At 40.1% G+C, this 25,424-nt stretch overlaps 1 protein-coding gene and 1 non-coding gene across 6 annotated transcripts in view; both read right to left on the minus strand.

The window, feature by feature from the left end:
- The window catches only part of Syt1 (synaptotagmin 1), a 530,426-nt gene that overhangs the window by 47,528 nt on the left and 457,474 nt on the right, over positions 1-25,424 (minus strand). The gene's annotated exons all lie outside the window — the stretch shown is intronic.
- Positions 16,392-16,495, minus strand: LOC115032287 (U6 spliceosomal RNA). Its single transcript, XR_003837927.1, has one exon. It is a non-coding gene; the product is annotated as a U6 spliceosomal RNA (small nuclear RNA).

The following is a 25,424-nucleotide window of genomic DNA, read 5'->3' on the forward strand; positions in this document are numbered from 1 at the left end:
TCTCTGGGCTATATGAACAATTTATGTATTTGTCTGATTTTATGTGACACATGTGACCAAAACATTAGAACAGACTGCAGTTGCAAACACTGTCACCTCTGAACTCTTCAGTGCTACCCTCTGCCATAGCCTCTAGATCACAGAGAAACAGGGAGGACACTGAAGAGGCACCTCTTTCTGGTCCTTGCCCTCTCAGAATTGAACTGCACAGAGGACTTAGGGTTTGGCGGAACATGATAGTGGTGTGCCTACTATTCATTTCTCAGTCAAAGGACAGAAGAAATCAGAGAGGGTGGGAGGTGGGGGGGAAAAGAAAAGGAGATTAATGTGTCTAAAATGGTTTCAGGGTTGTCTATGCAGACATTGTCAGAACTGACATGCATACTACTTTTTTTTTTAAATTAAAAAATTTTAAAAATCTTGACCAAATTAATCTTGCTTAAACTGAATCATTAACCATTTTATATTTCATTTATACTAGACATAGTTCTTTGCATTTTATAGCATCCTAATTTGGCTTATTGATTTTGATGTTTCCTGTACTCCCATTCTTTGTCCCTTATATTCCATGTGAATGGGGCATATAGTACTTCCCCATCTTCCTGTTCCCATTTGCTATGAACTGATGCCTATCTCACGCCTGTCAACAGTACATGTTAATAGCTATGTTCTTGTATGAGCTTGGTGTTCAGTAGATGGTCAAAGTGCAAATGATGAAGTTTATCTGCAACGTCACTTGTGGTACACACAGCTTTCATAGCGGCATAAAGCTGCCTTTGTAGCTAGGTCAGCAAATGAAAACTAGCTTTTAGAAAATGACTTGGGATGATGACTTTGTCTGCAAACAAACTATTGTCCAATTCCCAGGAAGCCTTGCTTACTTGAATATTTCAAATCCATTTTTGGAGGACTGAAACGCTGCAGCCATTGAGCCTCTCATTCAAGAGGATATCTAACTGCTCTTTGCAGTAGCGTGTCTATTGCTCCCCACCCTTTTTTTTTTAAATGAGTGATAATTTTGTGGGAATGTACACTATTCAAGTGGCATGGGTAGTGAACATTTTTAGTAAGAATTTAAAATATATGAGCAGGGTTTTCAACAATGGATTGATGTTTGCTCCGCAGCTTGCAGAACCGCTGGAGTGCCAGCCTCATTTTCAGTTGTGACTTCGCATTCTGCCCAATGTCTCACAGAGCTGCATTCTTCAGAAATTTAAAACTCCTTGGTCTCTGATCACAACAAATCAGCCACCCTGAATAGAAATAAATCCATTTATTTCTTTCTATAGCTTCCCTAAGTGGTATAATCATGTGTAATTCTTACTGTCTACTCACAACTATTGGAGGATCAACTAAAGATTCTGCTTCAATGAATACAAAAGATAATGTCTTTTTTTTCCTTTGCTCTTGGCAAAAATCGTTTCCACATTCAGTGAATAATGGAAATGGGCCACACTAGCTCTTGGCCATCGTCCTAATACATTTGCTGAAGTTAATGACCTATGGGCTGCTGCCATTCCTTATTAAATTAAGGTTTTTCATCCTAGGGAGCTTTTAAAAAATTTTAAGAAGTCTTATTCTACCATCCCAAATGTAGATATTTTGGAACTGGGAAGGAGGTTCTGAGAGCTCTTTTTATTGTTGGGTTTGAAAACCATTGCTGTCCTTTGATATTTTTTGTTGTGATTTTGTAATTGACTCTTTCTCATACTGTGACTCTTTCGGATGTGAATTTGAGTGTGCCCATGTGTGGCACATGCTTGGCGCCTACGGACAACCTTTGGTGATCTTCCTTTGGCACATTCCAGGTTTCTTTTGAGGCAGGGTCTCTCCTTGGCCCCACAACCTCAAGCAGGCCAGGCTGACTGGTGCACGCACGAGCTTCCAGAAAGCCACCTGTGTCTGCCTTCCACCTCACCGTCTCTGGGATTACAGGCAGGTGCCAACATGCTCAGCTTTTGTGTGGGTTGTAGGGGGCTAAACTCAAGTGCTCATATTCATGAGCTAAGTGTGTTATCAATTGAGCCATCTCCTCATTGCACCAACAGCTACTAATATGCAAATACTTGACACCTGCTATCACAGCACTACTGAATCAGGATGATGGAGGTGGGCCCGGGCACCGCAGTTTTAATAAACATTCCAGTAGCTGCTAATGCTTTGTACTGATTGAAAATAACTTCGTTAACTGCTGGGCCTAGAGACTGCGACTGATTATAAAAGTAGTGATTTTACTTTGCTCCTGGCTACAAAATTTGCATTGAGTAACTGGAGTGAAACACATGAAAGACTGCGTTCAGCTTACAGAATGGGGAAATGAGACAGAACACCCTTAGACAGTGCCTTTAAAAATGTATGCTAGGGCTGTGGTTAAGGTGAGAGTTGAATCTCTTCACGTGTTAGAGGAGGTGGTGGGAGTCTATGGTAAGAGAGAGAAAGAAATCTGGATTAAATACGCAGAAAGAGCAGAAAACGAGGGTGCAAGGGTCAGACAAACTACAAAAACCAAGTTATATGTTTATGACAAACTAATGGTTGTTATGAAATAGTGAGGATTCTAGATCTAATATATCACTTAAAATGCTCATATCAACTATATATGTACATATATATGTCATATATAAAACAACTTCTGTGAGAACAGTGAGCACATGATCACTCAACTATATATTTTGATCAAACTATCTTAATTTACAGAATTTAGTTTGTATCAGAATTGAGTAGTCTCTGCTTATACCTATTTTGATATAGAAAGTTTATGGCTACCTACTGAGTATTTTAATCTCTTGTCTATCATTAAGAACATATAAGACTCTTCTAAAGTAAGTCATAAAATTAATTAAAATAAAGAATTGTATCTTTAATCAACTGCTTCTGAAAATAGAAAGACTGCATAATTACTTTGTCTAAAAAAACATTTCATATGATAATATAAGTAGTCTCATATTTGAAAAGCTAACCATATTTTTATTCTTCATAATAAATTCACTTGATAAGCTAGCCTTCTAAACTTCACTTAGTTAAAAAATATAATCATTGTTTGAAACATCAACAGGGCTTGTACATATCAGCATGCTGTTTTTCACTATGAGACTGATATCCAGACAAATGCAGTGACTTGCTACTGTATGGCTGCAAATATGTTAGAACTGAGACAGGACTTGATCATTCCCTCTCCATTAAACCTACCAATGGTAGGAAAAAGGAGGATGCAATCTTAGTTTGTGAATTGTCATTAACTTGCTAGTCCCTTTTGGGGACATGACTGTCACAGACAGTGAATCACTGTCTCTTCTAGCAAAAAGGTATCATTTGATCAAAAATATTTCTTATGCAGGATACTAGCTAAGATACAATGTGCAAAACTTATAAGGTGGGTAAGAAAGGGCTGTGATGCAAGTGCTGAGAATGGGGGGGGGGAGTTGGCTCCATTGGGATAGAGAGTTTATGATATTAGTCATGACTGTGGTTTCTCTGATCTCAAACTGGCTTCCTTTATCCTCTACAGGGCAGGTAACTAGGCGGACATCTACATGTAAGACGTGCCCAAAATGACTATCAGATGCTGGGCTAAGAGGCTATGGCTTTTGTGTATGAAGGTTAATGCTGGAAAGGAAAGTGGGAATGGCAAGCAAAGGGAAGTTCTGGAGACATTCTGGCTCACCACAAGATTGTAGCGGAGATGTGGGAGGGGGTGGGAGGTGGGGCAGTGGAACGAAACGGTAATGAGAAGTCCACAGCAGCACCCACCGGCCACAGATGCACTGGACACCAGGCGCCCAGGATGCTTGGAAATTGCTAACTTCAGGGCACTGTGTATATATGCAAAGCATTGCTATATTACAGAAATTATAGTCACAATAGGTGTTTAAAGACCCAAACAGTGGGAGATGTAAGGACTTAGTTCTTTTTTTAAATCAAAGCACAATAGGCATGGAACACAGTCCAGGCACTGAGAACAAATGAATGAAATGGGAGGGAAAATCACCTGAGGCCACATTTGAAGAAAAACAGGGCTATTTCCAAAGAAATGCTAGGTTTGTGAAGTTTGTTGGAGTTTATTATTTATATACCTATTTTTAGGGGGAGTCGTGGATTGAAATGACTTTTTTTCTGGAGGGAGACATGAGGACTTTCTTTGGGAATGACATGTACAGTAATTTTTACCTAACAGCAGGATAATGTTCTTCCAACCTCTAGAGGACGACTCAAGGTCAAGGGTCACCCAACACTGATTTACAATAGCAGAGCATCTGTGTCAGAGCCCCTGGCCATGGCAGTGATGTCCCCCCTCAATGCCAGGCTGCTTTCTATCCTGGGTAGGACTGAGAGGTTCAGAGAGATTAGATTTCTCTTTGAAGACATCGATTTTGTTATATGTTTTCATTTATGATGCCAATGGTATTATCAGTTCTTGGGTTTATTTTGTTTAGACTGCCCATATAAAACACATTTTCCTGAATTAACAAAGCAGGAATTCTGAATTTATAGGCACAGTGGAGGGCTCTTGCCCTAGTTGATCAAATACTTTAACACATCAACTTATTTTAAAACTCACAATGGTCTCACACACACACACACACACACACACACACACACGGAACTAATTTAGTTTTTATCTTTGCTCTGACGTAGCATTTTGCCACTAGCAATTTTGGTTATCACGACTGCAATTTTAATTTGGGCTGGTGAGCTCAGAGTTTGTTATGTTTTTGACGCTAATCACACTTGGGGAAAAATAATGAATATACATAAACCTTGATTGAGCAGCCTCAAATAGAAAACAGTTATGTCAACAATGCCAAGAATTCTAAATACCCCATTATATACTCCTTATCTTTGTAGAGTTTGGGTCAAGAAATTGTTTTGGATAGTAGCTTGTTTCACAGTGAGAACAGTTATCCCCCGCACCACTCCCTCAGGCTGCTTATTATATGTTGCTTGGTGGGAATAATTGTTACTGAAGAGAGCAAACAACTGAATAGTAATTCAAGGATTTGGGTATTAAGTACCTCAGTAAACAGATTAGTTTCATAATATTTATGTAATTCTGGAGAAGCCAATTAAACAGGTCAGACAATAAGTCGTGACCTTGTTACATTGGCAAACAATATGGAATCATTCTTTTAATTGATATCCTTCCATTCAAACTGGAAGTGGTGGCACTGTAAATCAAAATCATTACACTCTTAAGTGTAAGGTATCCCCGGGCTCTCACACAGTTGGGAAATGTGAAGCTGTTCTTATCTTTATGTGTGGACACATTCTACACACCAGGGTGAAATTATCATTTATAATCCTTTATACCTTGAGTCCATGTACAGAATACTCTGATTACTTGGTGGCTTTAAAAGTGAATGGTTTAACAAATCTTGGTATTTAAAATTTGGTGTATTTGTGTTTGTGTGTGTGTAGTATGTATACAAGTGTGTAACTGCCCTGAGTTAGATTGTATGTCAACCCTCATGGGTGCTGAGAACTGAGCTGGAGCCCTACTCACTGAGCCATCTCTCCAGCCCATAGTCTCATTTTCAATAATCAAGAATCTCAGACATAGAAGCAGCTGTCTAAATATTGCTTTTGCTGTCATTCAAATGTAATCCTATGATAATTTGTGTACATTTAGTATATAAAAATGTTATATGCATTTTTGCACAAAAGCTTTGCTATTGTTAATTGTGCCAAGTATCTGTCAAACAGGTGTGCAGAGCAAATCAAAATGTCTGTGTCGATGCTGGATGTTTTCAGAGCGGAAGCTCTCTAGCTGCCCTGCAGTTGCTGTTTTTCCTGTGTAGGTCAGCACTGGGTGAAATAAAAAATGAGTATGGAGAATTCACTTTACCAAAGCCCAAGACCTGTATTCACAAGAACTCTTCCAGAGGAAATTTATCACCTCACAGTCCATTCTTGCTACTAAATTTTCCTGAGGATAGGAGATCCTCTGTCCTGAATAATTGGCGTAGGACACAAATAATTGCAGCCTACAATCCTGGTTTCCTCAGGGACTCGCCAAATACTTGTTTTGCTCAAGGAAGGCTCCAAGCACGGGGCTGTTTCCCACACTCTACTGTTGATGGTGTCCTAGAGAGAGTGTCGTGTTAGCAAGTCAACCTAACAAGGGAGGAGAGACTCACAGCTTGGGTTCGTCCAGTGACTAAGGTCTGAAGTTCCCTTCTGCACTTGTGTGGTTTGGTGTCTGTGAGTGATCCTGACATCTAGCCCCTCATAAGAGGAAGGAACCTGGAAAGCCCCCCCGCAACAGCAAACAAACCTCATTTCATTCTGATGCCTTAAACCTGTAAAGGACGTCATTGAAATGCACACGAAGTTAACCAGGGAAGAAAAAGAGACTGTTTTAGTGGGAAACACATTATTTAAAGACAAAAGCAAAACAAAACAAAAAACCTAATGTCTTCGTTACCTGCACTGTTTATTGTATCATTGTAGCATATTGGACATCATTGCAATTATTTGTGTCCAATATGCTACAATATGCTTATATAAGCTCAGCCCAGGGAGTGGCACTATTAGAAGGTGTGGGCCTGTTGGTGTAGGTGTGGCCTTGTTGGAGTAGGCATGGCACTGTGAGTGTGGGCTTTAAGACCCTCATCCTAGCTGCCTGAAAGTCAGTATTCGTTAGCAGCCTTCAGATGAAGGTATAGAACTCTCCGCTCCTCCTGCCCCATGCCTGCCTGGATGCTGCCATGCTCCCACCTTGATGATAATGGGCTGAACCTCTAAACCTGTAAGTCAGCCCCAATTAAATGTTGTCCTTGTAAGACTTGCCTTGGTTATGGTGTCAGTTCACATCAGTAAAACCCTAACTAAGACAACGTGGAAGAGCGAGGAAACAGAAATCTGTGTTCACTACAGAGCATCTTAAGGACCTCTATCATCATATCCAGAAGAAGTGTTTCTTGCTCTGTGTTCAGCTGTGGGCAAACCTAGCTGAGAGCACACTGGACAGATAGGGCAAGCGATACTAAGTTATTCTTGGTCTCATGTTTACATGCATTATGTGGAATAAAAATTCATGTCATGAGCAGCCAAGAAATAACCTGCTTATATGTACTTAGGTATTATGTGAGATTTATATATATAATATACATTATATATCATTTACCTATGTATATGTATGCTTGTAAGATTTTTATATATATTACATATATTTATATATCTGTATGTAATAAAATATATGATTTATATATATATACAAATTATAAAAATATATACTATATAGTTATGTTTAAATTTTATGTTAATATAATTAATATAAATTTATATGTAAATTTATGACTATAAAAATTATATAAAATTATATAAATGTTAACATATATATAGTCCCTATGTTTTCCTCCTCTAAGTTTCTATAGTTTCCGTTCCTGCTCAAATCCTCCCATTTTTCCCACCACCTGCTGTCTATATTGTTATAATGAGGGGGGCAGAATCCCGCATGTTGTCCCTCCTGGTGAATTCAGTGTAGGGGTGGAGAAAGTGAGTAAAGCATGCATGTGTTGCTGGGCTGCGGAAACACATCCCCGAGTGCAGTAACGGCTTAAGGATTATTCAGAATCCTGTAGAAAGTTATATCTGAATCAGTAGGGGAAACACATCTCTCAAGAAGTTTAAATGGAATAAAGGAGTCTGGCTCTCTTTCACACCAGCTGTAAAGTTTAGAATATTAGAGATGAAGGTATCGCATTTTAAAACACGGCCTTTCACTGAAAGCTTGCCTGAAAAGTCTACCATTTAGTCACTTCCCTCAAGTAGGAGTCTCTCACGGCCGGGACTGCTCCCGTGTCATTTTCATAAGCAGTATTTCTTTAACTAGGATAGGAACCTTGACAACTGATTGAAAAACATGTTGACTAAAATGGTCTTAATAAGCATACCTCACGACCTTCCTCCCCCGCGGTCTCATCAGCAGGCAGTAAACTCCGCTCATCATCCTTCATTCTCACGGAAAAACCTATCTGTCAAAGAAGTAATTACCTAGCCAGATGCACACCCCTCTGAGGCAAGCCCAGAAATCATTATAATACTATGTAATTACTGTTTATTATTTTATCTGTTCATGTCAGTTGAAGAACAAAAAAAAAGTGCCCCTCAGCTGGACAATCCTATCATAACAAGAAGTAGCTGGTATTAATGTAAAAGCTTTCCATTGTCTGTACCTTTCTTTGCCATGGCAACTTAAAATGAGCCTGCTTCTAAGCAATTTGTAGCTCAGCCACAGTCCCTAACCCTCCTGCATCGGATGTGGTGTCTCATCCAGCCGTATCTGTATCTTTAGCCTGACCACAGGTGTAGGTGTAACCTTGCACAGACTGGCATGACAGGCTCCACAGTTTTCTCTCCAGGGATAGCCACTGCATTCAGAGGTTGTTCTGGGCAGATGCTATTCTATCAGAAGTTTAGAATTCAAATCCATCAATCCCTTGCCATACTGCGGGCCAAGATGGGAGCTCTCGCATAGGGGTGCTCCCTGCATCTCAGTGGGGTCCCCTTATAGACCTTGGCTTTTGAGGCTCTGTACTTGTAACCACTGTGGCTCTTTCAGCTTCTTCAAGGAGATTTGATAATGCTCATGTGATGCAACAGGAAGTCGAGAGTCACAGGGTTGCATATACAGCTTTCTATTCCAACAAAGGATAAATTCCTTTGGTTGATCTAAAGACGCACACGTGTGACCTTTAAAATGTCAAGGCCATTGCATTTTAAAGTATTAAAGAATTGAAGGAACCAGAGACTTAAGAATCACACAATTGTAGCTTAATATTGGCCACTAATCACAGATGCTTCCAGGAACAAAAACTACACTAAATGACAGATGAAGAGATGGTGACGCAGTTCAGAGCAACACCCTCTTAAGTCTCTAAGCCACTGTTATTTCAACTGAAACTTGACTTGTTAAGAATGACAGTGTTACCTAGTTACAGAGAGAAGTAAATGAAATCAGGATTGTCAAGTATTTAACCCAAGGTCTGCTCTATGCTAATAGACTTCTGTGTATCCCAAGAGCTTGAAGCCAAAGGTTCATTGAAGGAAGCAGGTATGAGTATTATATGGGGAGGTGGGGTGGGGTCGGGGACTGGATTCTTTACAAGTCCACTGCAAGGATAGCTGCTGCTGTACAAACAGAGGCATGATGGAAATCTACCAAGGAAGGAGCACAGTCATACCACATCTTTGCCAAAGTACCTCCCCTGGTTCAAAGCCACGCCCTCAAGAATGCTTATTCCTTTCCACTCTCAAACTGTTTTAAAAGAGCCAAGTGACAGGAATTGCTATTTCCTCTCTTCTCTTTTTGGTCTGTAAGCATGACACCCATCCCTCACTGACCTCAATAAAAAGAGACCACAAAAGAAGGCTGAGATGAGAGTTATTGGGTTGACCGTCATTACAAAGAGAATTTAAGTAAAATGGTTCTGAAAAGTTTCCGAGGTGTCAGATTACTTTAGAGAATGGGTTTTAGATTCGCATTAGAAAACAGGACCTAGACTCTGGGGTTAAATGAATGGGTGGCCCGTTGGCATCTGCTTAATGTATCTTCTGTAAGTTATTTAAGTTCTCAGCTACGTTTTCCAGTTTTTCCTCGAGTGTCTTTTTTTTTTTTTTTTTTTCAAACTTCTAGACAGGGTTTCTCTGTGTAGCCTTGGCTGTTCTGGAACTCACTCTGTAGACCAGGCTGGCCTCGAACTCAGAAATTTGCCTGCCTCTGCCTCCCGAGTGCTTGGATTTTTCAATGTGATGCCAGCTTCAGGTTTGTTGTGAAGATGTACAAGGGAGCATGCGAGGCATCACAGTCACCTACCCTTCAATTGTAACTATGGATATTTTTACTGCCATATTCTTATTGAGCTTATTTTAGTATTAATCTTAGTCAATGTTATCAAAGTTAGAGTTCGATTCCAAAAACATAGGTTTGGTTATTACACGAAGAGGCAAAATGTGTAATAGAGATTTATTTGAAGTCATAGCTTTCCAGGTGTTTCCTACTGAGCTTGGAGATAAACTTTAAACTAAGCTAGAAGCCTGGGCTAACAAGAACTTCACAGAAAACCCGAGGAAGCTTCTTGTGAATGCACTGTTCAATGTACACCATGCTTGGAGATCCTAAGATGATTGACTAACCCTACGGGCATTGTCCGAGTTCTCAGAGGAACCCTTGAAGCAACACACAGCCAGCATCTTATGGGAACCTTTAAGAATTCCTATTTCTGGCATCCTTTGAAGTACTACCCCTATTCTCACACACGTTATATTTTTTAACTGCAGCTTAAAAAGATGACGTTTTCATTTTGTGGCAGTCTTGCTAACCTAATTAAGCAATCAAGTGATTTGTTATTTCAAGCATATCCCATTGTCTTCCTTGCATTTTGATTAACACACTAAAAAATTCTCTGCTGATATGCTTATTGGGCCCGAGGACCATTTACAGAACGGGAATCTTGTAAGGGAAAATGAGGATGTAAATTGTCAGAAACACGACAGGAACACTAGAATGAAATGCATTTCTTTCCTCAGGAGGAAATTACCATGGAAGAAGTCAGTGTGTAATAGATCCCCAACTCCCACTCCTATGTTGAAAAGAAACACTTTGACCCAGGCCCAGCTTTCAAGCATACATTTACTTTGGAAGTTCTGAGCATAGCTCCTGTAACTTTCCTGAGTTCTGTGTGCCTATAACTAATGTAAGAACTTTCTCAGTGTGCCTGTAAATTCTCTTAAAGATATTTTATTTTTAATTCATTCTCTCTCTCTGTCTTTCTCCATGTGTCCATCTATCTGTCATCTGACTCTGTGTGTGGCTATATGGGGTATGCATGTATAGGTGGTAATATTGGCAATTATTTTAATGTCTATCTTCAGTCATCATATTTAGTGCTTTCCCAAGTATGGTACTCAGTTGGGAACGGTGTATGGACCTTCCAGGATGTTCCTAGGGTTGGTTAATCACTATTGATGCAGTTTCTAACCTCCACATTTTTGTTCTTGGTATGGGCTAGTCACTTAACAGCACTAGTGTGTCATGAAAAGCATTTAGTGAACTGTAGATCTTATTTTGTTTTTTGTAGCCAAAGAGGAAACTAAACTGTACCTTTTGATCTTGAGAAAGTGACTCTTGGATCAGAATACTATGACATTCATTGACAAATCAGGATTCAGACTTGTTTTCGATGAAGAAGACTAAGAGGCCATTAAACAGCATTCTTTCCAAGCTCCTTTCTGTGAATTGGATCACCAGGCAACGCACACAGGTCTATTTGGTAGTAAGAATCAGACAGACTGTTGTGAACTATCTTCTTTGAAGTTTCCCTTAGGGAAGGGGATTTGAGTTTGACAGTCTGAGAGAGAAGGATTTTGTATATGACGTGCTGCAAAGAAGGGCTGCCAAGCTAGGGTGAGGATTGCATGTCAAGCATGAGGACATATTCTTTCCTGTGTTGTATTTAGGCCAAAGCTTTAAGAATTGGAAAATTCTAAGACTCCACAAGACACATGCCCCAACCACCCCCCCCCCAGACGTGCAGAAAGTGATGAAGAAGATAAAACTTCCATGCCTACGCTGTAATGGGAATCTAGCATAGTTAAGTAAATGAAAAGGTGGGTTTGTTATTTAGCTGCCGGATAGCCATCTCCATTTGTTCTGATTGGTAACACAGCTCTAATGTGTCGCTAGCTGAGCATGCCGTCGATACCTCCTTGAACTTGGCCAACTGTGAACCTCTGAACAGGGCTTAGGTAACTTCACTCCTGTGGTTCCTCAAGGCCCTAATCAGCACACGGAGAGTATGTTATTGCTTCTAAATATAACTCAGAATCTGATATTTTCTCTTAGACTCAGAAGGGGCCTTTAAATCAAGGCCTTTTTTCTATTTATAGATACGTGTTGCCCATACATGGGGTAGGGAAAACAAACTAGTGGCTCTAATTTGAGCTGTTTAGTAGCCGGGCCGATGGCTCACACCTGTAACCCCAGCACTTGGGAGAATGAGGCTTGTGGACTGCTGAGTTCCAGGGCCGACTGGGTTATAATACAACATGGGCTAGGTTACACAGTGACCTCAAACATCATGAGCCCTCCTTCGAAAACACCCCTTGCCACAAACCTAGAAAGAATCAAACAGCAGAATGAAGTCAAAATAAACCTATCCAAATGGGAAGACTTAGCAGAGCCCAGCACATGGTAGATCTTAATAGGGAGGGAATGAATTAATGAACAAACAGTAAATTTCAATTAACATTCAACATGGATATTATTACTTTCTGAAAAAATCTAGTGAATAAATAAATGACATTTTGATAGTCTAGAATGTGATGTGGTCTCAAGCTGTCAAATGCAAGTCTTTTGATCATTTACAGGAGGGACCATGCATTCCCTAGAAGCCTGTTCGTGAAGGTTGCCTTTCGTACGGTCTCGATGCTTAAGTTAAAAACCCAGCCTGATGATTTGTGCAATGGAAATCTTTTGTCTCACCTCAGATTTAGTGCAATATAAGTGAGAACACCACCCGTTTCTATAAATAGGGCTTATTTAAGGAAGTATTCCTTTCGTGGAGGAGAACTATCCGTGTATCAAAGTGAAATGGAATCAGCACTCATTCGAGAGCACATTTATGATGAGGCAGTGTTTGCTTAGAGAATGACTAATCTTTTTTCCCCCTCTCACTGTCTTTCCCTCAAGTTTTAAATAAATGATGCTACAGAGATACCCCTGTAAAGCAACTGTAGGCATGAGTCGTGATAGAATAAGGCAGTACAGTGTTTGACACGTGACTGGCTAGTGTCCCTCCTTCCATTTCCTGTCAGTCCTCTTGAGTTGGTATTTGGTAACTGTCCTTGATGATGTACTCCTACGATCCAGAGCGTGTCAGACAAGCAATGAGTTAGCCATGAAATTCTCGCAGAAAGCTGGGACGTTGTACACATTAGATCATCGTACATGTCCAGTGCAAGGATGACAGATGGTGAGGTAGACATTCTCTCCTTTTTCCAGACCTACGTGCTAAGTGAGTGGCACAGGAGTTATCTAACCCGAGTCAAACTGATCCCACATTTGGGATGTTGTCATAGGACCCTTCACTCTGGACCATTCCAACAGTCCCCACTTTAACCCCATCTTCGTCCTGAGCATAGGTTCAGTTCCATTCCTGGGGTTCCTGGCTGATCTCTCTGACTTCATTTCTCAGCTGTGCCTGCCTGTGTGCTCCCAGTTTGTCTTGCAGAAGAATGCCTTTGCCCGTGCTGTCTTCTGAGCCTATTCACCTGTCCTATAGAGGCCCTCAGCTGAGGGCTTCCCATCTCCAGGAAAAATCCATGACCTCTCTGCCCCCATTTCAAGTTAGCCTCCCTCCCTCTGAACTTCTCTAAAGTCCTGCTGGTCAGCAAATGACTATCCAGGGGCCATATCTATCTACGGCAAGTTTTCATAGGCACAAGCTAAGACCATTTATATATTTTTAAATGTTGAAAACAATCAAAAGGAGATTAATATTTCATTAGCTGCAATTCCTATCTCAAAATAGTTTTATGGGAACACAGCCATGCCTGCTTGTGCCACGCTATCTGGGGCTGTTTGTGTTCTCTAATGGCAAAGCCGAATGCTTCTAAGAATCCTTGTGGGCTGCGAAGTCTAAAATATTTACTACCTGGTATCCTGAAAAAAAAAATGTTTGCCAGTCAGTGTTTCTGTGTGGTGTTTCCTGCCTTTGGAGGCAGGGATTGAATTTTACTTAGCTTTGTCTCTTCCGCTCCTGGCCCACAGTGTACTTAGAAAGTAGGTAATATGTATATACACGTCAAAAATTTATAATTCCAGACTTGTGTCGTTCAGATGCTTGTGAGCAGCCCTCCAACTACCTAGTGGCTCCCAGTCCTTTCACGGCAATGAGAATTCTGAAACTAATCTGGCCTACTCCTTTTTTTTTTTTTTTTCTTTTTAAAGAAAGGTTTGCTTCTCCTTAAAACATGACATTATTTCCAAGATTTATGAAGCAATTACCACTTGTTAGCATGTATACTATTTTTACATTAAAATTAGGTATCACATTGATATATTACAGTGTTCTGTTGTAGGCTAATGAGTAATTGATTTTTAAAGAGAAAAATTGAAGCAATATATTATATTTTGTGTCTTTAGTAAGAGAAAAAGGGGGTGGGTAACATTATTGACTTCCGCTCCCTCACCTTCTCTCTTTTCCTTCCTTTCTCTCTCCCCTTTTCCTTCCCCTCCTCTTCTAAACTCTTTCTCTTTGACAGGGTCTCCCTCTATTGCCCCCTCTCCAGCTAATTAGAACTGGCTATCCTCTCCTCACCATCTCATACATGTTGAAATTACGTGCATATGTTACCATGCCTACCAATGCTGGTTTTATTGATGCAACTTCAGGTGCCCAGTGCAAGCCTGATCTAGACTGAACCACACGCACCAGTAGAGTAAGGTTTTGGAGTCTAAAATAATGAGAGGAGGAGGGTATGTATAGGTTATGTGTGTGTGTGTATGTGTGTGTAGATTGTATATGATTAGTCACTACTAATATGACTTTCTCCTCTTTTGGGATCACAGGAAACCTTGGATGACAAAAGTCACCTAGGTGCAGAGATCATTTTTTTTTTTTTTTGGCAAGGATCCTCCTGCATGTTTAAATAAGACTGTTGGTTTAGAGTACTTGATATATCACTTGCTGTTTTTGAATTACTAGTAGTCAACCTTCTAGAAAGTGTATGTCCTGGACATTCATTAAATAGATGGTAATTTAGACTATATCTACCACTATGAGCTTGGATTAGAGATCACATTGCAATATCATTTCCAAAGGAAACATAATAGGCAAGAAAAAAAATCAGATACTAACTGAATATCATCCTAACAACATAGCCACCATAGCTAGATTTGGACAGTTACTATAGTCTGGATAACTTTACTGGATAGCACTTTTTCCCCCCTTTTGTAATGCTGTAGATTCAACCCAGGGATAATGCCTTAATATATTTCATTCAGTTCTTCTGATTTTCTGATTCTAGTTCAGGCCATGTTAGTTCATGCTATATGTTCAATATTGGAATACAATGAATTGATTGATTTTAATTTCCTCATGGGGCCAAGACACACTAGGTATTGTTAGATGATGGCCATCCGTGAGAGAATTAAGCAGTGTCTCTGGAGAGAACAGTTTATAGAACAGAGCTGCTGATCCATGGCCTGCAACACATGATAGACTGCAATACCTCCAGTGGGTCATAGGAACGGCTGAGAGAGGAACACTGATGGCGTCTGTCGCTGCTAATGATTAAATAACTCAGTCTCTTGAGTGACAAAAGGCATTTGCAGGACACAGGCAAGAAACACAGCAATCAGGGGCCAAAGGAAAACAATGTAGATAAGTCAAGAGGTTAAAGGATGAGCTAGGATATTTCCTGAAGAATTCAATACCTTCTCCACTGCCAGTTACCAAATTGAAAAAGGAAGAGAAGAAGCAGCCAGTTGAAGGTCTTTACCTCACTTGTTGGAGGCCTGGTTTCTGATGAGTAAGAGCCAATTAGATCTGCCCCGAGATGGTGGCCGCCTGTGATTCCTGCCTTCCCACTGGGAAGTCTCTGCTCACTGTTCCACACCTGTTCTTTTTGTCTGATATAAACTTGTAAATATCCACCTTCCCCCCTCTTTTTGTGTTGTCATTGAAAAGCACACAAATTCCTTCTGGACACGATTTCCAGAAGAGACAAGACACAGTGAAAGAACGGAGTGAAGAGCAGTTGCTCGGTGCCCATCAGGGCATTTGCTGGTATCTACCAAGGTGCCGAGATGTGTGCATGGTAGCATTTGCAGGCACAGTTGGATACTGTTACTTTGTCAAAATAATCTAGAGAGAGTATTAATTATGAGTCAATGGATGATTTTTGTGCAGAATCATGTTCTAGAACTGGGATAATGGCCAATTGAGAAGACAGGATGCAGGCAGAGGGATTTGGTGGCATCAGCAGACTGGCATGGCAACAGGGGTGGCACAAGGAGCTAGAACCTGCCATTTCCTTATCCTGGGACTTCTGCTCCATCCACTGACTCCCAAACCTTGGTTTCTTTAGTCTGTAGGGATAATGATACATATCTCATGGGATTATGTTTACTGTTAAACAAAACCAAATTAGAGAATGCTTAGCATTAGATTATAGTTTTGATTTTCTTAGTACCAGGAGTCCTCCACCCTTTTAAGGCGAAGATAAACTGCTCTTGGTGTCTTTGATCGTTCTTTTCTCTCATGGCATTAACTTTAGGATGGTTGGTATCTCTTAGAAGTTCTCAGTCAGCCCAGGCTGGCCTCGAACTCGTGATGCTCCTGCCTCTGCCTCCTTCAGCAAATCCTACCAGTGTGCGCCACCACTACCGGCAAAATATGGAACGCTTCACGAATTTGCGTGTCATCCTTGCGCAGGGGCCATGCTAATCTTCTCTGTATCGTTCCAATTTTAGTATATGTGCTGCCGATGGCTCAGTGGGTAAGAGCACCCGACTGCTCTTCCAAAGGTCTGGAGTTCAAATCCCAGCAACCACATGGTGGCTCATAACCATCCGTAACGAGATCTGACTCCCTCTTCTGGAGTGTCTGAAGACAGCTACAGTGTACTTACATGTAATAATAAATAAATTAATTAAAAAAAAAGAAGTTCTCAGTCAGAAATGAAAATGTCTTAGGAGATGGACGGATTTCACAGGAAAGCCCCCAATTGTGACTGTTGGGAAAGTAGACCATAACCCAGTCCTTTGAGTGAGCCTGCCTGGAGTCTTTTTTAGACCCTAAAAGAGAAAGGACCAGATAGGATCCACACTGCTTGCCATTCTTGGTTCTAGGTCAGAGCTGTGCTGTTCCAATACAGAATGCTTACTTCTTCCAGACAGTGTTGTGTTTGCTTTAAGTCTCTTCTTTTGCAGCGTACACATCTCCAATTCCACAAATAGTTCCTTTGCTGATGCTGTGTCTGCCCTCTGTATGACCCCGATCTCCCGCTGCGCTTGCTTTAGAAAGTTAATGTCCCTCTAGTTAAATGTGTTACTAGGAATGAATGTAGCCTCCCTGGCCCCTCAGCACAGGGTGCAGGGGCTCCGTGGCTGGAGACTCATCTTAAAAATGAATAATCCTAGTTGATAATAAGAGTCCACTATTGTTTTACATTTCAGGTTAAATCATTTTGAAATTCGACAAGGAGGGAAAGCCAAGGATCATGTAAACAGAGCAAACAAACAAAAAAAATGGCTTCGTCCCGACTCATCTAGGAAGAAAAACAATCTATTGTGATGCCTTGCTTGCAAGCAAATATTAAATTTTAGCATCTTTAATGATTAGCTCTACATGAATGTCAACTGGCAGTTATGAGTCAAAAATCTATATATGTTATGATATCTGGGGGAGAGTTTTAATAGATATTTCTCTATTTAAATTAGCTTGTGGATAGTATTCTCTTACCTTTAACTCACATAATGAAGTTTAGTTCCCTGGCACTGAACCCCATTGTGTGAATACTAAACATGTCTTTGTCCAGGGGAAAAAATGCAGCCTTGATCATAATACATTTGTAGGGAGCTTTTCATTTGAGGATCTGGCTGAAATACACCTTGTAATTTTGTGTTTGCTGGCCTTAGCATTATACGTTAACACTAGAGTCTACAACATAGTCACCAGGTTTATAGTTTCACCGAAAATGCTTCCTTAGCAATGCAAGGTTGATTTAACCTTGGGACTGGCTGGCTAGTTGTCTGAGAGAGGCACAGTTCAAGAGTGCAGATGTGGGCACCTTGAGCAGTTAGCTAAATAACGCATCAAAGAGGGAAACGGAGAAGATCTTACCTCGCCTCGGGACTCAGTAATACACAGGTTTTTTTTTTTTTCCCCTCATAGTTCATATCTAAGTTCTTAGTAAATGCTTTAAAAGAACAGGCTTTTCTATTAGCAAGGTGAACAATTCACTTTAGATGAAGGCTAGAGGGGTGAGGCACAATCTAAGCAAAGAATTCTTCCAAGGGTTGAATTGCTAGGATGGGTGCAGCCCGAGGACAAGTGTGTTATAGAAAATGAAATTTCAGAGAGAAGAGAACAAGCTAAAGAGGGTCAGAGGGTCATGAAAGGATGTGAGTTGAGATGTGTGCTATTCTTCTTTATTTTCCTCTCTCTCTCCCCACTCCCCATGTGGTTATGCAACAACATCGCACAGTGACTGCAGACTCATTGAATCCAATTAGGTATTTATTAGCTGGGGCAAAATTATTAGTCAAGGCAACAGGGGGTTGCTCAGGGACTAGGCCCTGCCACTTCTAGTCAAATTGATGTTGTTCCTACAGATTCCAGCTCACGAGGGTGGTGGTGGTGGGGTGGGGTGGGGGAGCGGGGGAGGCTCACTGTAGTGGGGAGGGGAGGTCTGGCTGTCAGGTACCAACTTGATAATAAGGGCTGCACAGACTCTGTCCTTTCTTTCTTACTGCTGCTTCTGGGCCAATTAACTGAGTTTGTCCTGGGCGTGTTATCATAAGAGAAACATTTGGAAGAGAGCTCTGGAATCTTAAACAATCAAGTCACCGGCTTTGAGAACTGAGGCTATCACTCAAGTCTCCTCTCCATATCCATGGGTTTAACCAACCCTTAACTGAACCTATTTTAAAAAAAACTGCATTTGTACTCAACCTAGAGAGACTTTCCCCTTTCTTCCGGTCCCCACTCCTTCAGCAGTACAACAGAGCAACTGTCAGCACATCATTTACATTGTATCATGATTGACAGGTACATCCACAGAGAATGGGAAGTATACAGTGATCTGCAAGGACTAGATCATTTTTTATATAGAACTTGAACGTTCTCATCTTTTGGGCATACACTAGAGTTGAATGGGTTGGGCTTAGAAATAACTCCCAACAAGATACTGAAGAACAGCTATACTGAGAAATACATCCTATCTTACTTCTTATAAAATATGCTGGGGATTATGGTTAAATACTATCAAGAGAGGAGAGAACTTGCTGGGCTAGTTTCTGGATGCTGTCATAACTGCTTCTCAGTTAATAAGGAGACATACATTAAAGTCCTGTATGTACTTCCTGCTCACCACAGACACATGGCTTAATTTTGCATATCGCTGAGTGATACAGTGTATGATATCTTGCTATTTTCAATCTCATTTGCTCTCATGGTTATGTAGAGAGCGAAAGGAGAAAAGACAGTGAAGGCTGGAAGAGCAGAGCAGATATCATGAGACCTATAAACACTCATCCAAGATTACCTAAGTAGTGATAGTTTAAAAAGCAATGCTGTGAGTTAATTTTGTATTTATTTTTCAGTAACTTCATTAGAGGATAATTCAATGACAAGCTGTCCAACGATATAAGGCATAGAGCATTTTCATCACCCCCTTGTCTTCTCGGTAGCTTTAGATGCACACTGTCAAGTGTATCAAGTTTGTCTGTGTCCATTACAAAGTGTGGTTTCCTTGCTTGTATGGGATTTGCCCATCCATTTAGCAAAGTTGTTTTCACTTTTTTTGAGTATTGTGAATAATGTCACTGTAAACATCCAATAACCATGCAACCATGCACATATGTGGCTAGCTTATAGACATGGTTATATCAGCTACGGAGGAACACACACACACACACACACACACACACACACACACACACCTTGAATCAAGCTTTGCTATGAAGAAATATTAAAAGTTAACAAAGAATTTTCTCTTGCTTAGAAATAATTGGTAGCTATGTGATGCTCTCTACTTAGAACTTCCACCTAATGTTACCTCATCTGTGAACTCAGCAACGAAGCTGTGTTTAATATCCCAATTTTATGGATGAGCAGACCGAGGGGCTGAAAGGTCATGGGTTTTCGATTCAGGGTTTGCAATGCCAGTTTGTGTCCTTTCTGCTGCACCCTGGTGGCTCTCAGGAGAGGGTCTGTTCATGGCTGACTTGTATCTCCACTGGATGCCAAGGAGGCAGGGACAAACACTGGCATTTTCAGACACCTACTTATTATTAGGCTCTGGCCTGTAATGACTGTTAAATCGTGCCGCAGGCATGCATCTTGGCGAGCAAGGTCAGGCCACATGGAAAGCATTCTATAAAGTTAAATTCCTGTCGGGAAGCTTTTAAGGTGTTTATATTTTAATGATGTTATTAAAATGAAAGTTCAGACTTGCATAATTCATGTGTTCAGTGCCTCTTTTAAAATCCCTGTCACTGAACTTTTTTTTTTTTCATTTTCTTTTCTTTTTAAAATTTCAGTGAGATTCTTAAAGTACAAACAGGTATTTCAAGGGAGAGTAAGATAGATCTCTAGTTATACTGAGTGGGAGCTTCTCTGGTATTGAAATCTTCAGGCTAGGTTCACTCTCAGTGTTTCTCCTGTGTCATAGACAGCACCACAAGAACCATGTTGTTTTCAATGCAAACAACCCATACTAAGAACAGCTTATAGATTTATGGTTTGATAATGTCTAGGAATTGGGACAGTCTCTGGAAAATATCTTTGGCTTTGTAAGGGTTTATTTTTGTATTTTTTACTTCCAGTGTCTGTCGCAGGTTTATTTAGATTGCTATCAACAATGCTGCTAGATTGAGTGCATTCTAATGGGTTTAAATTGCTACAAATGCAGTTGATGAAAGTCTAGAAATTTACAAGTTGATCACTAGATTTTCTTTCTTTCTTTCTTTTCTTTTTCCTTTTTTCTTTTTTTCTTTTTTTTTTTCTTGGTAGAGGGGCAACTCTTTGCAATCAACAGAGGTTGTCTTTTAAGCAACACTCCCCTCCCCCTTAGGTTTTGAACTTAGGGTAATTGCATCTTACTTTAAAATCCCCCCTTATTTAATGCATAATGAGATTGTATAAATGCAACGTTTTATTTTTCAGCAACAGGAGCTTGGTTGCAGAGGCAGTAGCAGCAAGCAAACTGAACGTTGTTAGAAGGATGAAGATTTCCCCATTGCCTTTCTTTCTCTCAGTGATAGTTAGGGACTCTTTCCATCTCAGGCATACTGAGAAAAGCTTTCTTTCAATCTGTCGACTTGGCTTGATGACCAGGAGGAGTTGAAACTTATTTATTTGTTTATTTATTTATTTTTACATTTCTTCCTATCCAAGAGTTTATAACTTGATTTAAGTATTGTTTAGAAACCTTTGGTTAAGACAGTTTTCTAAATAGAGTTTTACTGGTAAGAAAATTACTAAACATATGATAATATATCCAGAGAAAGATGCTATACAAGCAGTAGATGCAATGGTTGCTTACCAGATATGGCTTGGAAGAGCTCTGTTACACACTAGTGCAGAGACCAAAATAATAATGAATGTGACATATCTCAGTTGAGTACAATGCACATATTTTTGTGCATGTATACATATGAACATGTGTTTGTGTGTTTAAATATACAGGTAGAGAAGAGAATCTGGAACTACATGCAATCTTAAGTTGTGTCCTTGAGGTGACTTCCTTTGGGGACTGATTGGGCCATTGAAGTCATTTGCATCCTAAAGGAAGTGATGGGGCTATTGTTTCCTTTAGCTTTCTTTGAGTTCTGATGATTTAAAGACTGTTATTCTAGTAACATCTTGAAACACTGCCATTTGTGAGCACATTTCGTTCCTTAATGAATCAGAAAACGGAAGTCCATGAACAAATCTCAGTCTATCAAGTAGATAAATATGTAATCTTGCAGTCACATATGTATGCACAATATTACTGCAAGCCTACTATCAGTAAAAGTACATTAGGCTCCTTGTTAATGGGGGGAACGTGTTAATTAATTACATAGCCATATTGTTGCCTGACATCAATCATTTGAAATATATGAATTTCTTAAGGCAATCGATCTTATTGCTTTAGTCTTAGAAAAGGCAGTTTCAACATTCCAAAAGATTAAAAAAAATGCACTTATTTCAGGTTTTTAAGTTAAAATATCACTTTTCCTTGATAAACACTGAAGGTTTTTTTGGTTTTTGTTTTTTGTATGAAAAAAAAAATAGGAAGCCCTTGTGAGCACACAGCCAAAGAAAGGGCTTTCAGATGTCACAAAGGCAGTGGCTGCTATGCTCTTCTGACCCTGTGATCTGAGGAAGTCAGCCCATGAAGTAGTAGGCAGTTCATACTGAATCCTGGCCTTGGCCTATCATCCTGGGCAAAAGACATGGCTGGGGATTTATTCTGAGCCTTCACCCCTTCCCTGGAGAATGCCTTTATGACCACTGAGGGGTAACTACAGTAATGTGTCTATGTCTGTGCAACTCTTGTCTCTTGAGGACAGTATGCCACTCCATTTTGAAGCCATTAAGGATGATGGAGAAAGAATAAAATGAGGACTACATAAAATCTCGGAAGATGCTTGCTAAGATATCCAGTAAATTTCAAGAATGATACTTTCTAGTTTTGTTTCTCAAGGTGCTACTATGAAAGTACTGCTATATGTTGCCAAAAGAATTCTACTTAGGAGAAGAAAGATTCAATCAGAGCAGTCAGAAGAGAGAGAGAACAAAGCATGAGATTGGTAGAGCTCTGCCATGTGTGCATGGCTAGGCGAGGTTTGTTTATTTAACATGTATGAGACATGTATGTGAGAATGGGAGACAAAGTTGAAACTGTGTTTACAGTAGGCTTTAGGAAAGCATGTGGCATGACTCAGGAGGAAAAGAATAATGCATGAAATGAGGAGTGAGGGTTAAGGAATGTGTCCTCTTAAAAGTGGAGATGGGTTTGGGAGAACTTGGCATGCAAGCATATGAACTGAGTTTGGATCTCCAGTTCCCATGTAAAGCCAGGTGGGCATGGCAACCTGCCTCTAATTCTAGTAATTGGGAGACAAAGATGGGGAATGCCCTGGGCAAGATGGCCACTTAAATAGGCAAAAATTGATCAAGCTCTGGGTTCAAGTGAGAGACCATCACTGAATATATAGGATGAGAACTAGTGAGAGAGACACCTAATATCAACTCTTGGCCTCTATACATACATGTGCCTGTATACATTCATGTGTTTTCACACATGCATATACATACCACACATACAAGTACACACAAAAAGTAGACATAGCTATATGATAACCAATTTTTGTTGCTATTTTAGACAGGGTCTCACTCTAGAGCCAATGGTGGCCTGGAACTCCTGAGTCTTCTGCCTCAGTCTCCTGGGTGATGAGATTCCAAGTGTCTGCTACAATGTGTGGCTACCTTTTTTATAATATGATTCATCCTTTTAAAGATCCCTTTTCCTTTATGTGTATGGGTCTGCATATTTGTATGCAATGTGTTTTGGTGCCCTTGAAGACCAGAAAGGGGGAAGAAGCCTAATGTGAGTGCTGGTTGCTGAACTTTAGTCCTTAGGAAGAGCTTTATGGGCTCCTAACTGTTGATCGATTGAAGGATTCATCCTTGGATTTCTAGGAGATCCAAACACTGGATATGTTCTTAAGGTGTTGTAGGCTTTGCTAACAGATTTCTTATGCCTTAAAAAAAGGAAGAGAAAGATAACACTGACTTCTGCTAAATGTTTTTAAAAAAGAAGTATTTGGGAATACTTCTGCTATTCTAGTTAGCTATTGGAAATTCCAAACCTCTCTATTCCTTTTCTGTGTCCTGAGTGAGAGAAAGGGGAGGGATGGTTAAGTGAAAGAAGACAATGCATTCACACGGTCACCTGGACCAGGCAGTGCGGTACAAAACTGTGGAACTGCTAAGGGTTACTCACGCAAAGGTGCATGGGAGGAGGTTCTGATGGGATAACATAAAAGGCTTAACAAAGTCCATTTTAAAGCCCATCAACACAGAGAAAACTCTCATCTATTGATTTGTCTTATATTTCTGTCTGTCCCAGATCCTTGACTAGTGTTTGCCACCCAACTATAAGGCAGAACTACAAGGCGAAGAAAAATGGACAAAGAATTTCTGAGTGGAAAGGTACCTTTGAGATCACCCAGAATGGCCTTTCTTTTCATCTTTTTTCTTTTAAACATCAAGGTTACCTCTTAATTCTAGCATTGTGGAGTGGGCAAGTGGGCATCACTGTGCTCTGCTTTCATGATCTTAAGACTTTAATCATGAATGTGCTCTGCCTTCCTATCCCAGACTACAAAGTCCTCAACTTCTTAGCCTGTCTTCAGAGATAGTCCCTTGATCCTCTCTATCCAGGCTGCCCTTCTATGTTGGCTAGTCATTGAACACTGCTGTCTGTTTTGAGGTGGGTGGCCATACCTATGTGTACTCCACACAAGGATAAATGCAGGGTATTTCCATCTCATCCTTATAGAATCTTCTTATAGAATCTTCTGGAATAGTACTAACTCTACATTGACTCTGTAATTCCATAATCTAATTTGGATTATAGTTTTCCTTTTTTAGTGAATTGTTTCTAAGATTTTCTGCAATGAAATGTGTGGTAACTTTCTGTTGTCATGACAAAATACTTATAAGGTTTATTTAGGTTCCTGTTTTGGAAGCTCCGTGTCACAGTTGGTTGTCTCCATTGACTTTGTCTTTGGGGTGAGCTAGAACATCATGGTAGAAAACACGTGGGGCGCAAAGCTGTCCAGCACATGGTAGCTGGTGAGCAAGGAGAGGAAGGGTCTTGGATCCCAATACCCCAGTGCTTACCCTGGCACTAGGGCCTATGATTTAAAGGTTCCATCTTGCCCCTTCTCAGTAGCACTACAGGCCATTGAGGGAGCCTTCAATGTGTGGACCTCTTGAAGAATCATCTACATACTATAGCAAAGCTGTTTTATGTTTTGCGTTTGCTCATGTCCAGATTTTTCATGTACTCTTTGAGTTTCAAAAGTCAGTGTTTGGGAATACACAAAGTGGGAGGTTCCAAAGTGAATAGTAAACTTATCAGGGGCTTTTGAAAGCATCATTTCTACATCTCTGTCTGGTGATTACTCTTTTAGTATTTCCTAGCTCATTTTGACTTTCATGTTAAGGAGTTTATTGCAAATTCAATTTCTTGTCAATTACTTTTGGCCCAATTAAAATATTTTAATATTTAAATATGTAACTTTGAGCCACCAAATCTTGTAGCAGTCAATTTACAATAGTTAGAAAGCATTTGTAATCACATTGTACTTCCAGAAGTGCCATATATTCCCTCCTAGGATCAGCCACTGATCAGTAGGAAACATTTTCATTAGACTTTTTTCCAACCTAAAACATACTCACATTCCTTATGGTTGAACTCCTTCCCATCCTGTTCAACACTGTGCCTCTCATAGGGCTTGAATGTCACTGTTTGAACTGTATCCTCTTTTGTGTGCAAAGAATTAAATACTAAAATAGCATGTCAACTTATATCTAAGAAACAAAGCAATCTATTAATATCCAATATCTAGTTTTATAGACTCACTAATTCCATTTTGCTGTGTAAGTAACCATGTGACACTAAGCAACCAACCAAATAATTTA

Source organism: Mus caroli, unplaced genomic scaffold (assembly GCF_978045245.1).
Source record: "Mus caroli unplaced genomic scaffold, Mus_caroli_1 scaffold_9, whole genome shotgun sequence".
NCBI classification, from domain to species: Eukaryota; Metazoa; Chordata; class Mammalia; order Rodentia; family Muridae; genus Mus; species Mus caroli.